This window comes from Bactrocera tryoni, chromosome 5 (assembly GCF_016617805.1).
Source record: "Bactrocera tryoni isolate S06 chromosome 5, CSIRO_BtryS06_freeze2, whole genome shotgun sequence".
Classification (NCBI taxonomy): domain Eukaryota; kingdom Metazoa; phylum Arthropoda; class Insecta; order Diptera; family Tephritidae; genus Bactrocera; species Bactrocera tryoni.
Genome location: NC_052503.1, coordinates 16,040,236 through 16,052,852, shown reverse-complemented (window position 1 = coordinate 16,052,852; position 12,617 = coordinate 16,040,236).

The following is a 12,617-nucleotide window of genomic DNA, read 5'->3' as shown; positions in this document are numbered from 1 at the left end:
GACATTTACTTGATTCATCGTATTTGGGCCTCATATAACCCATGTGGAATTTTTCAAATCATTTACGAAAAATCGCTTCACCTAGTGGCGAACACGAAAACACTCATCAAATAGTTTCTTGGCGTCAACGGCCGTTTGTTTTTGTATGAAAAACCTTTGTATTTACATTTTTTGTTCAAAATGGCAAAATTTATCTTTCTGGGAAAACTAAAACTCACAAACTCAATTGTTCAATTGCGGTAGAACACATAGAACTCCATAGAAATGATAGCAGCTTTTCAGCTTGAAGGTTGGCAATGGAATTCTAAGTTAAAATATATTCACTTTAAGATATTAGCTTTGAACTTAAGTCAGATAGTGTTTATCCAGAAACTATCTATTTATTCATTTCGACGTTCATTTTATTTTTAAAATTTCTTAAAAGTACTACCAATTTAAGAATGCGAAAGGTAAGACTCTGTCTAAATTAACAATTAAAAATTTTAACATTTTCTGCTCGGTAAGATTCCTTATCACTTCAGGTAAATTAAATTTTCTTGATTGACTAATTTTTATTGAATCTACCTTATTTAGAACATATTTAAAATATTTTCATACACATGGTTCCCCAGCCTAAAAGTATGCTACTGAAATATAAATTTTTTCAAACCTATGAAGTTTATGCTAAAAACTTTCTTTCTACCCAAAATACGTTGATGTTGCAGATGAGTACAACCATTGCCAAATCTAAGTACTGGTGTTAAGCAAAATTCGAACATATTTTTGGAGGAATTAGCTAAACAAACACTTGAGCTAAGTTAATCAAATTCCCTGCAGTGTTTTATTGTAAAATATCTTCTTAGCATGTTTTGACAAACGATGGTTCAATTTCTTCATATTCTCTATATGTGGCAATATTTTATATTTTGTGTTATAAAAATCGCCGATAGTATACATAAAGTATATCATTAATTCTCTGATTTCATTTCTAAGTTTATCACATACCCATGTGGGCAACAAATAGTAAGACTTTTTAACTTAAATTTCGCGTGAAAACCCAATCGTTGAAAGTTTCGTTTTTAGTTTGGGATGACAGTCAGTGACATCTATGGCAAATGTCACACCAAAATAATCATTAGTGTTTAGTAAAAGCTTGTCTTTCTAAAGTATATATAAAGTGCATTCGGCGATTTTTACGATGAGTGAAATTATTCAACAAAAAAGTGTACTTAAATTTTATGTGCGGAATCAAATTTTTGGTGCCAAAAGGTTCAGAATGTTGGTAAAGGCCTTCGTTGATAATTGTTTGTCACGAACAAATGTCTCGTCTGACATCGTTGGAATATCGGAAAGATCAGTGAAAACCATTTTGAAAGGCCATTTGGTCCTAAAAACAGTGAAAGCACGATTGGTTCCAAAAACACTCAATTTTTTCGAAAAACAGCGTCGTGTTAACGTCTGTAAAACAATGCTTCCCCACTACCGGGATGTCATGAAACGTATTATTACTGGCGATGAGTCTTGGATATATGCTTACGAGCCGGAAATGAAGACTTTTCCAGAAATTGACTTTAACAACTGTTTCGAGGATTGGAAAAAAAGTTGGAACAACTGTATTGGAGCCAAGGGGGGTTACTTTGAGGGGATCTACATAGATTTTGAAGAATAAATTAAGAATTTTAAAATTATGAACAAAGTGTAAGACTTTTTTTTTGCTGTTTTTCTAAGTTTATAACATTTGTAATGGTTAATTGGTAAGAAATCTTCGTAAAATTATTGTATTTTCTGCGGAAAATTTATCATAATAATTTATATATTTTTTATACAATCAAAAGTAGATATTTCAACAAAAAAAATTCCACAGACTATCGTTAAAGAAAACAAGAAAAAACGTTAACTTCGGTTGCACCAAAGCTAAAGACCCTTCACAGGTGCACTTCTGTTAGTAACTATGTGTTCAGTTTGTATGGCAGCTATATGCTATAGTTAACCGATCTGAACAATTTCTTCGGAAATTACATTGTTGTCTTTGAAAATAACATATACCAAATTTCGTGAATATATCTTGTCAAATGTGAAAGTTTTCCATACAAGCATTTGATTCCGATCGTTCAGTTTGCATGGCAGCTATATGTTATAGTGGTCCGATATCGGCCGTTCCGACAAATGATCAGCTTCTTGAAGAGAAAATGACGTTTGCAAAATTTCAAAGCGATATCTTAAAAACTGAGGGACTAGTTCGTATATATACAGACAGACGGACAGACGGACATGGCTAAATCGACTCAGCTCGACATACTGATCATTTATATATAAACTTTATAAGGTCTCCGACGATTCCTTCTGGGTGTTACAAACTTCGTGACAAACTTAATATACACTGTTCAGGGTATAAAAATTGTAAAAGATAAAAAACAAAAACTTGATGAATTTGAATGTTTCATATACATTTTGAGGTTATGTGAAAGAGACTTAAGAAAAAAATATTTTGATGAAAGAATTTTTGATTGAAAATTAAGGTTTTGATATTAAGTAAAAAACAACCGAAAATATTTATTGTATAAATTAAAATATTATGGTCTATTTGGGATATATATAAATTTTTCCCAAATTTCGTTAGAGAAAAAAATTTAAAAAAAATAAAAATAAAAAACCAAAACCTTCATTATTTGAATACAAGTTTACCACTTCACTTGATTCCATAGGACTCATAGTTTTTTTCGGAAACCGTTTTTTACGCTTAAAAACTCCATCCTCCTCCTCCTTTCCTGACCACAGATCGCGCTTAAATTATTTTTTCTTTCATTCTTCTTAAATTATCTTCTTCTACTATTATTTTTTCACTTCTACATTAAAAAGCTTCATCCCTGGTCTAATAATAATAATTTAATAACAATAATTATTTGTTATTTCAAATTGAGTATCCTTTATTCATCAGTAATTTCCATAATTGGGGATTTAAAATAAGATTATACTGAACCAATCAAAATTTTTTTAAACAAAATAGCAACCGATTACAATAAATGTCCACACATTTCTATAGTTAATTTATATCACTTATTTATGCAATTTTGTAATCTAAAAATTACCTGCTTATCCTTGAAATCGTCAAATTGTATATTATTTTCCCTCGCACAATGCACAAGTTTATGCTTCCAAGCGATAATCACTTCATGAATTTATTTACGGTGCAATAAAATTGAATTACACACACATGTACGTAATTATAACTGTAATACACTTCCTTAACGGTGCAATAATTCACGCTTTATTGTTCGAATTGCAGACACTCTCCACGCTTTTTCACACTAATTATAATTATCAATTGTATTTCCGTTCACGAAAAGCGGCGCTCAGCGACATAAACACCCACACAACTGCAACGGCAGCAAGACAATTAAAAAACTTGTGTAAGAAAACTGCAACAATTTTTACTTCCGCCACTTGAACGGTGCACCAACACCGATGAGCGCTGCGAGACAAACACTCGAGCGTACAGTGGCGCTACGCCAACACACGCGCACTCATGCACACACTCACTTACTCACACACAAGGCAAGCACACATACAGCGTTGCAATGGCGCGCCGTCAGTTAAGGCCGAAAAAGACGAAAGTTGTCTCGTTGTCTGTCGTCGCTTGAAGACACTTCAAGTCCAAAATAAATCAACAGAGGATTTCTCATGCAACGCAGCGCAGCGCACAGACGGTTTTTCAGAGCGCGACGCAGCCAAAACCGAACCACCCGCAACACTCGGCGAACGAAGACTGAATGCAACTTTCGCAAATGGATTCGCGTAAACATTGGAAATTCGCACACAGAAGATGAAATGAAAACAAAAGCGCCAAAAAGCAACAGCAACAACAGCCACAACGAAGACCAGCAGCTAACCATAATAACCAGAGCGCACAGCAGCCAAAGCCGGCTTTATTTGTTGTTGTCAAGTTGTACAACACGTAGCGTGTTGATATGTATGTATGTAGGTAGGTAGTAGCAGCTGTAGATGGCAAGTCGGCATTGCTGTCGTGGAGGTGCGTTGGCGGGTAGCGGACGAACGGTAGTTGGCAGCAAGGTAAATTGCCTACTTCGTTCCGATTAAGTTGCGAGCGAGGCGAATAGCTTGCGTCCAAAGGAATAGCAATAGCAAAAGCGTTGATATGCCGCTGCCGGCTAGTTGAATGTCTTCTACAAAGCTATGTGCTGCAACATGCCGCGCGTGCCGCATACAACATTCTACATAGCACATGCAACAAATGCTGCCGCGCCGTAAGTATGGTCAATGATATTGCTTTTGTTGGCAAAGGAGACATGCACAGAGAGAGCGAAAAAGGCGAGAGAGCGCGTATGAGTGTTGCATATTTGAGCGCATGTGATTTTGATTAGCAACATTTGTTGCCTATAAAAGCTACAAACTAACTGACAGCGCGCTGATGCTAGAAGATAGGCCTTTCACCGCAGCTTATATGTTGTCAAAGCAGTAAGTTGCTTTTGGCGCTGGGAAATGTTGCTAGCAACATGTTGCAACATAAATGTTGCTAGGCATACTTATGTTGCAGCTTAAAACTTTATTTGATTTCATTTCTAACGCCATCATTACCTAGCGAGGCGCCTAAATATATGCAACATTTTATGAATCGCTAGATTTCTAAACGCCTAAATGTAGGCAATACATTTCCTTTATTTTTATTTGGTTAAAACTAACATATTCGGATTGTTTTTTAAACGTGTGGCTTTCAATGAGACAACACTTTTTTAGTAGTTGGTCTTTTCGACAGCTGTTATTTGACATTTACTCAGTTTTGCTTGCCGTTTCATAATTAACAGACTCACAACAAGAAAAAGTTTGCACACCGCGCAAATTTAATACCAAAAATTATGGTTTGGTGCGGACGACTATGTCCAATATTCGGCAGAGTGGGTAATTCGAACAGCCGCGGATCGGTTTCGCCCAGTCGATAATGCGCATCCTCAAATACGCCATACAGTACGCACCGAAGTCGCCATTGCCGCTGTGGAGCAAAGTATCGAAGAAGTCCCGAGTGAGTCCATCCGCCATCAACTTTGTGGAAGATTTTGTAAAAGGATCTTAGTTCACGGGCTTACAAAAGCCAACTCGTGCAAGAATTGACTCCGAACAACTATCAAGCGCGTCGTACGTGCGATGTATGGGCCCAAAATAAGATGGCAACCGCTCCAGATCTTCACAAGAAAATTTTGTTTAGCAAAGAAGCTTAATTGAATGGGTACTTAGTAAGCAAAATTGTCACATCACGAGTTATGATAATCCACGAGTCATTATTGAGACGTCATAACATTCTCAAAAACTCACTGTTTGGTGTGCTCTAGGAGCAGAGGGTTACGGTGATCCATATTCCTTCAAAAATGAAGCCGGCCATGATGTTACAGTGGTTGGGAAGCGCTATAAAATCATGCTTAATTAATGACTTCCTCTGAAATCGAGGATGTTTATGAGGGCGGTCTTTGGTTATAACAAAACGGTGCGACAATCTATTTGTTAAAGTTTTCTGAGGTTATGTGAAGTCAGCTGTTTACGCAGTTGAGTCCGAGACCATCGACGCCTTGAAAGAAAATATTCAGCATCTTATTGCGAACATAAGGACCAAATTGTTGGTCGAAAATTAGGCCTATCGGCTAAAAATTATTCAAATCAGCCCTGGCGGTCTTCTTCTTCCTTATTGGCGTAGACACTTCTTATGCGGTTACAGCCGAGTTTACAAGAGCGCGTCAGTCGTTTCTTCTTTTCGCAACATCGCGCAAATCGAGATACCAAGTGCAGCCAAGTCCTTCTCTATCTGATCTATCCAACGGAATGGAGGTCCTCCTCTTCCTCTGCTTCGCCCAACAGATGCTGCGTCGAATACTTTCAGAGCGGGCGTGTTTTCATCCATACGGATGACTTGTCTTTAGAGTTTCTTTTTGGTCATAACATTAAATTATATGTGTTTTGTTTATTCTTGGAAACTCTGTGTCTAAAGCAACATCCTTTAGCTTCGGTTCATTCGTAGTTAACATTTTTTCATGCTTTAAATACATAAAAATAATTCCAGATTAACCAGAGCATCACTTAGCAATGATAGTTATTTCAACTCCGAATTTTCGTGTCCCGGGAGCTTCAGCTTTGAAAAGGTCGCGTTGAACTTGTTCGAAATGTTGCGATACTTTCGTGATTCGTTATGTTGCCGATACATGTTGCGCAATATTTCGTATGTTGATACGAAATGCGCAGGCGTCAAACTCAAAACATACAAACAGTAGTAAAATATAACAAACCCCAAAAATTCGACATTATTTTAATGAAGGAAAAAAATTGTGTTTGCGCGGGAAACCCGTACCTTCCGCAAAACCACCAAAACGGCAGCAAGTGGACCACGCACACACATACATGGTACATTTGTGTGCAACATCTTTATTTTATTTTCGGCAAACAAAACGGAGATGAAAATAAAGTGAAGGAAATTAAGGCCCGCATCAGCGCGAATGCAAACAACGGCGTGCAAGCAAGCTGAGTGCCACTCAAAAGCGGAGCAACGGTAGCGGCTACAAGTGGTGACAGCACATACATAGCACAGCACGGCACAAGCACAGTTGCATCGGTTTGTAAGTGCATGCGGGCTTTGCAGATTGCGGTCGGCATTCGTACGTTGGGTGGGTGGCTCCGTGAGGTGGTGGTTGACGGTTATACATCTTTGCGCATGTTTGTGTGTGTGTGTGTGCGTGTGTTGAGGCGCAAAGACATATTCGTCGCTGATGATTTTGTCAATTGCTGAGTATGGCCCCACACATTTTCTTTGTTAGCTGCAAAACCAAACAAAAAAAGCGAATGATTGAGCGCTGAAGTGCATTGAAGAAGGGAAGACAAAGAAATGTGTGCACAAACACACATAGCCACATAAATTTATATAACAGAGGCAAGTATGTGTATGAAATAGATTCCTTTTGCTAAGGATTTGCTCTCATTTGCTTCTTTTTAAACTGAAGGGTTGCATTTTATGGCAAATAATATACTTCAGTGTATTCCCTTTCAATGCTTTGATAGCTTATTGTGTAATTTAGGTATATATTTACAATTATGGAAAAACAAATGTGGGACTAAACTTGAAAATACAGGGTGTAGTTACAATAAAGTTGTATTTTATTATTAAAAAATTTTTATCCCCGGAACAGGGTTAAGTTTGCCACAAACTTGGTAAGAGCGAAAGGGAAAAGTCGGAGATCTTACACAGTATATATATATACTATAGAACCCACCTTTACTGTGGCTGATGCATAAGTAGGTAGTACTATTAATACCATCTATATGATTTCTATTAGTTAGATTATAAGTATTTGTTAAGGAATAATCGCATTTTTGGTGAAGCAACAAAAATGAATCAAAAAGCATTTCGTGCGTTAAGAAAGAATTGGTTTTTGGGGTAAAAATACTATTGAATTTGGGCTGTAAATCAGTGAAATCAATCGAGTCCAATCGATTGTCAGCTTGGTGGACTGCATATTAAGAAACGGTTCTCAAGCGTGGAGAGACAAAAAAATCGGCGGGCAAGGTTATAGCATCAGTCTTGCAATGCTTCGAGAAAATTTCTGTATATCTCAAATTTTAATAGACCTTTTTGTCAACACTTCAGTTATGCCGCTATTTTTTTATGCCAGATCTTTTGCAATTTTAAATTGCCTGTCAAGAAAAAAATGTTATAGCTGCCCATAGATGTATTGAATCACCCAATTTATTATTTAAGAACGAATAACTCTGTCCACGTTATGAAAACTTGTCTACAGATGTCGCCTTTTACTTTGGCATTGTTTTGTTTATTGCACGTTTACGCCAATTTATGGTTTGAATATTGGAGAGTGCGATGGTAGCGCAATCTATCGGTCAAACATTCCAAAATTAGCAATTATTATTGACCTATCGTTAATATCCTATTAATTTAAAAAAACATTTTCCAGTGGACCAAATTGGGAATCTAAACCATTATCGAATCTCCTTGAACACACACAAAAAATTTCATCAATATCGGTTCAGCCGCTTAGGAGCAGTTCAATTACAAACACACGGTCAGAAGATTTATATATATAAAGATAAATATACAAACTGATCTATGAAAATCAAGCCCTTGACGGAAAAGTATTTTATTTGACAAGATATCTTTAAGAAAACTGTATTGTTCAAGGCAACAGTTTAAACAATTGCTCAGATCATACACTATAGCATATATCTGCCATACAAATTTTTATTAGTGATTTTCATTATTTATGCAAAACTGTGGTTATTAAGACTGTCTGTACATATAAAGCAACTCTTTAGAACCTTTTGTCACTAAACAGTTTACACAACTTTGAGTATATATACATTTATTTATGAAATAATTTGTTAGTATTTATAAAAAAAAGCAAAAAAATATGCACCCTGTATTATTAGTTATATATATGCATGTGACTCATTTTGTAAAATACTATAATAAATACTTTTACTCCACTTTTCGTCAAATCTAATACTTTTATCAAATCCTTTATTTCCCTTCTTCACAAAAGACTTGTAAAAATTAAAAATAAATATGAAAAGCGCTATTCCGTTTCACATGTACCATAACATCACTGGATAATAACATAATAAATATGTAAATAATATTTTTAAAAACATACAAACTGTTACTAAGCTAAGATTAGCGAAAGTAACAGTACTTATACGTGGTTTTACTAATATGAAGATAAAGTGCTAATATGTGTAAGCTAACCAGAATTCCTTTTACTGTTAGAAATTGCTGCTATGACGAGAAATATAATTAGAATATATACAGTTACAGCATATATATTACAATAATTTCAAATAAGTATCATACAAAAATGTATATTGACCTATCGTTCGACAGCAATACTGAGAAAATTAGAATAAACTTGTACAAAAATATTTTTTTTATTAAGTAGTTATATACAGATAGCAATTTCAAAAAATTTATTATTTTTTATTTTGGTTTCTTAAAGTATATATATTTAAGAATACACACAGAAAATTTCGTATCGTTTCGATGACTATTTTCGAATTCACACGCAAATTTGAAAAGGCGTTTCAGAGCGTTTGGATTAGACTCAAATTTTAACACGAGTTTTTTAAATACCTATATTTTTTAGTAATTAATCGAATATAATAATTTGGCCCGAAATTTTGGTCAAAAATCGATTTAACATTACTTTAACGAAATCTGTTTGGTTTTTTTTTTAATTTTACAGGATCCTGTTCAGAGGTATAGTGGTCGCCGCAAAACATCTTTTTCGAGAGGAGCTTCCGGATATCAGGTGTAGTTCCTTTCCAAATAAGTTTTTTTCCTAATACTAAGTCTTAAAATACAGTTAAAATATATCATAATATATATGTATGTCTCAGAAAAACTCTAGAAAATTCGCTTTTTTCGGCCTTTTAGCTGTATACTATAGCCCCTTAAAAAATAGTAGAGTGAGAGTATCAGTCCAAAATGAATAATTTAACAAATTTTGCCACATTCTGTATTTTTTCTTAATTTTTTGGCTGAAGTTAGGGTTGTAGTAGGGTTGTGTCACTGCTAAATTATAGCTCAAAAATAGTAGCCTACATTTGGGAGCAGAAGAAAAGTAAAAGTGAACCAGAAAGTACTAACATGATCTTGGCCATTTCATAAAAAGAAATTTTAAAAACAATATGATTCTAGTGTAATGGTCCGAATTTTGATTGTTTTTTGGCAGCTGATAAACTTTTGATAATTTTAGTTTCTCCAAGTACAATTATTATATTATATGATACATATTTCAAGAGTAAATCAAATAAATTTCAAACAAAGCCAATTTACAGTTTTGAAGTAGTATGAGTAAAAACGAGGCAGAGGCTTCCAAGCAGACACGATTTCTTAGCTTTTGGACCTTTCAAAAATAAAACAGTAATGTATTTTTGATTAGGCATCCTCGTATGGAGCAACCAATCTTAGAAAAAAAAAAAAAATATTCAAAAGAAGATGTAGATTTTTTCACTAACTTTATAACTTTCCCGATGTTCTAAAATATTTAAGAAAATAGAAAATATCAGTGTTGTTTATTTGTACGATTAAGAGATGTTTGAATAATATTCATGCCAAATTTTAATTAAATCCACTAATCAGAACTTGAAATATTGTGAAAAACTCATCGAAAAAAGTGATTTCGCAAAAAACGTATTTCCAGTTTTGAGACATGCTATGCAGGGTTAGGAATTTTTAAAATCAAAATTTTTGAATTAAAAAGTACAATAACAATATCTAAAATTATATTTTCAATTCTTAATTCCAACATCTCCAATTAAAAGTAAAATTAAATTTTTAATTTAATTAAAAAAATATATGTTTTTTTATTTAATTCTTAATAATAAGTGTTGGGATTAAAAATTGTAAATCTAGTTTCCAAAAACAAGTTTAAAAAATTAAAAAAAATTATGATGTTGGGATTGATTTTAATCCGGTTTTTGGGTTTATTTTTTTATTTTTCAATTCAGTATTTGGAATTATAAAATAAAAAAAGAAATTTGAATTCAGATTATAATTTAATTATTTTTTTTAATGCATGATTTGCAACACTTGTCACTTGCCACGACATTAAAGCAGCTATAACGTTAAAATTTGAATTTTGAAAAATTCTTCTGAGGCATTTTTGACTATCTTAAATATCTAAAAATGAAAAAATTTCGATTTTCATACATTTCTTGACAAGAATACTTCCTTAATGCAGAATATTTTTTCGAGACCCAAAATATAAGACATAGTGTACACAGTGCTTTCCCCAGATTTAATTTCATTTTCGCTCACATATGTATATGTATCTCATATGTAATGCAAACTTATTTTTCATCAAGCTCTGCTAATTTTAAGTAGCTTCCATACACACGAATGCGTTAATGACTTAATGAATGAGTAAATACAAAATGAATGTATGATATGTGCACATATGTAAATATGTAACATCTGTTCATGAACTTGTAAATACTGTGCTCTACCACCACTCCACCTGCACTCATTCGCAGATTTTCATAATTACGTACATGTTCACATTAACCCATATAAACACACGTACATACTGGAATTTGTATTATAAATTTACCTGGCATTCGAACTTGAAAGGACTTCCTCCGAACTCCGACAGTGAAGCTTACAAATTCACAACCACACTTATTTGTGGAAAATACGCTCGTGAAAGCAGGTATGGCGCACATACATACATACATACATGCAAAACTGCATAAGTGTTAACTAACTAAGCTGTAATGAACTATTTTAATGGGGAGTTAGGCAAATAAACACACAATTTTATGCTTTTCACAGAAGCATATTTTCTATGCGCATACACGTTTGCATTTCTAAAGCAAATAACTGTTAGAAATTACATTTGCTAAACACATATGTAGATATATTTACATAGGTAGAAAAGCGTTTAGCAGACTGGTAAATGGAATGTTACGTATACGCCACGGCCACTTTAAATGCCAAACTCGCCACACTACAAACGCTTTGAATTTTATGATAAATGAACTATGCATATATCAGAGTGTGTGTATATAAATACATATATTTGCATACATCATAAAATTATTTTTATTTATATAGAAATCATCGCTAAATCAAGTAATTTGGTTTAATACAATAATTCTGAGAAAACGACTTGCTCACAATATATCGGATTGATATCTCAAAAACTGAGCGATTATTTCGAAACATTATTCTTGTTAGCAGCGAAGATACGCACCAACCTCTGCGTAGAAAAAAACGCACGACAACAAACACAAGGAAGATTCAACGTCGAGAAGCTGCAATCACAACAGACAGCCGCACGATTTTCTACACGACTTGTATTCCTGCGCTCAAGAGCAACTCCTGTAGAACCCCATAAGGGATTTAGTGACTGATGTCCAGAGCATAATGAAATTATGGAGGGAACACTTTTCCAGCCTGCTGTATGATAGTGAAAGCATAATGCGAGGAGATGGTGAACCCGATTCCCCAATCGATGACGATGGAGCAGACGTTCCATTGTCCCACCATGAAGAAGTTCGAGGAGCAATTACCCGCCTGAAGAACAACAAAGCGGCGGTGGCCGATGAATTGCCAGCCGAGCTATTCAAACACGGTGCCGAAGAACTGATAAGGAAGATGCATCAGCTTCTTTGTGGAATATAGAGGGACGTACGCATACCCGACGATTGGAATTTAAGTGTGCTCTGCCAAATCCATAAAAAAGGAGACCCCACAATCTGCGCCAACTACCGTGAGATAAGCCTCCTCAACATCGCATATAAGGTTCTATAGAGCGTAATGTGTGAAAGTTTGAAGCCCACCGTCAACAAACTGATTGGATCTTATCAGTCTGGCTTTAGGTTTCGAAAACCGCGCCGTTAGCTCTGATTTCTCAAGACTGGATAAGGAAACGAAGCAAATGAGTCTGGTAGTAATCAAACAGTCTTCGCACTCGCGACTTGGCTCTCACGTCACTGTTGTTGACAGTCATAACTTCTAAGTCGTGGATAATTTCGTCTATCTTGGAACCAGCAGAATAACTATTGCTAACAGATGCTACCTTAGACTGAGTACTGAGGCTGGCTATTGTGAAATAATAGCGAATTAAGAGACA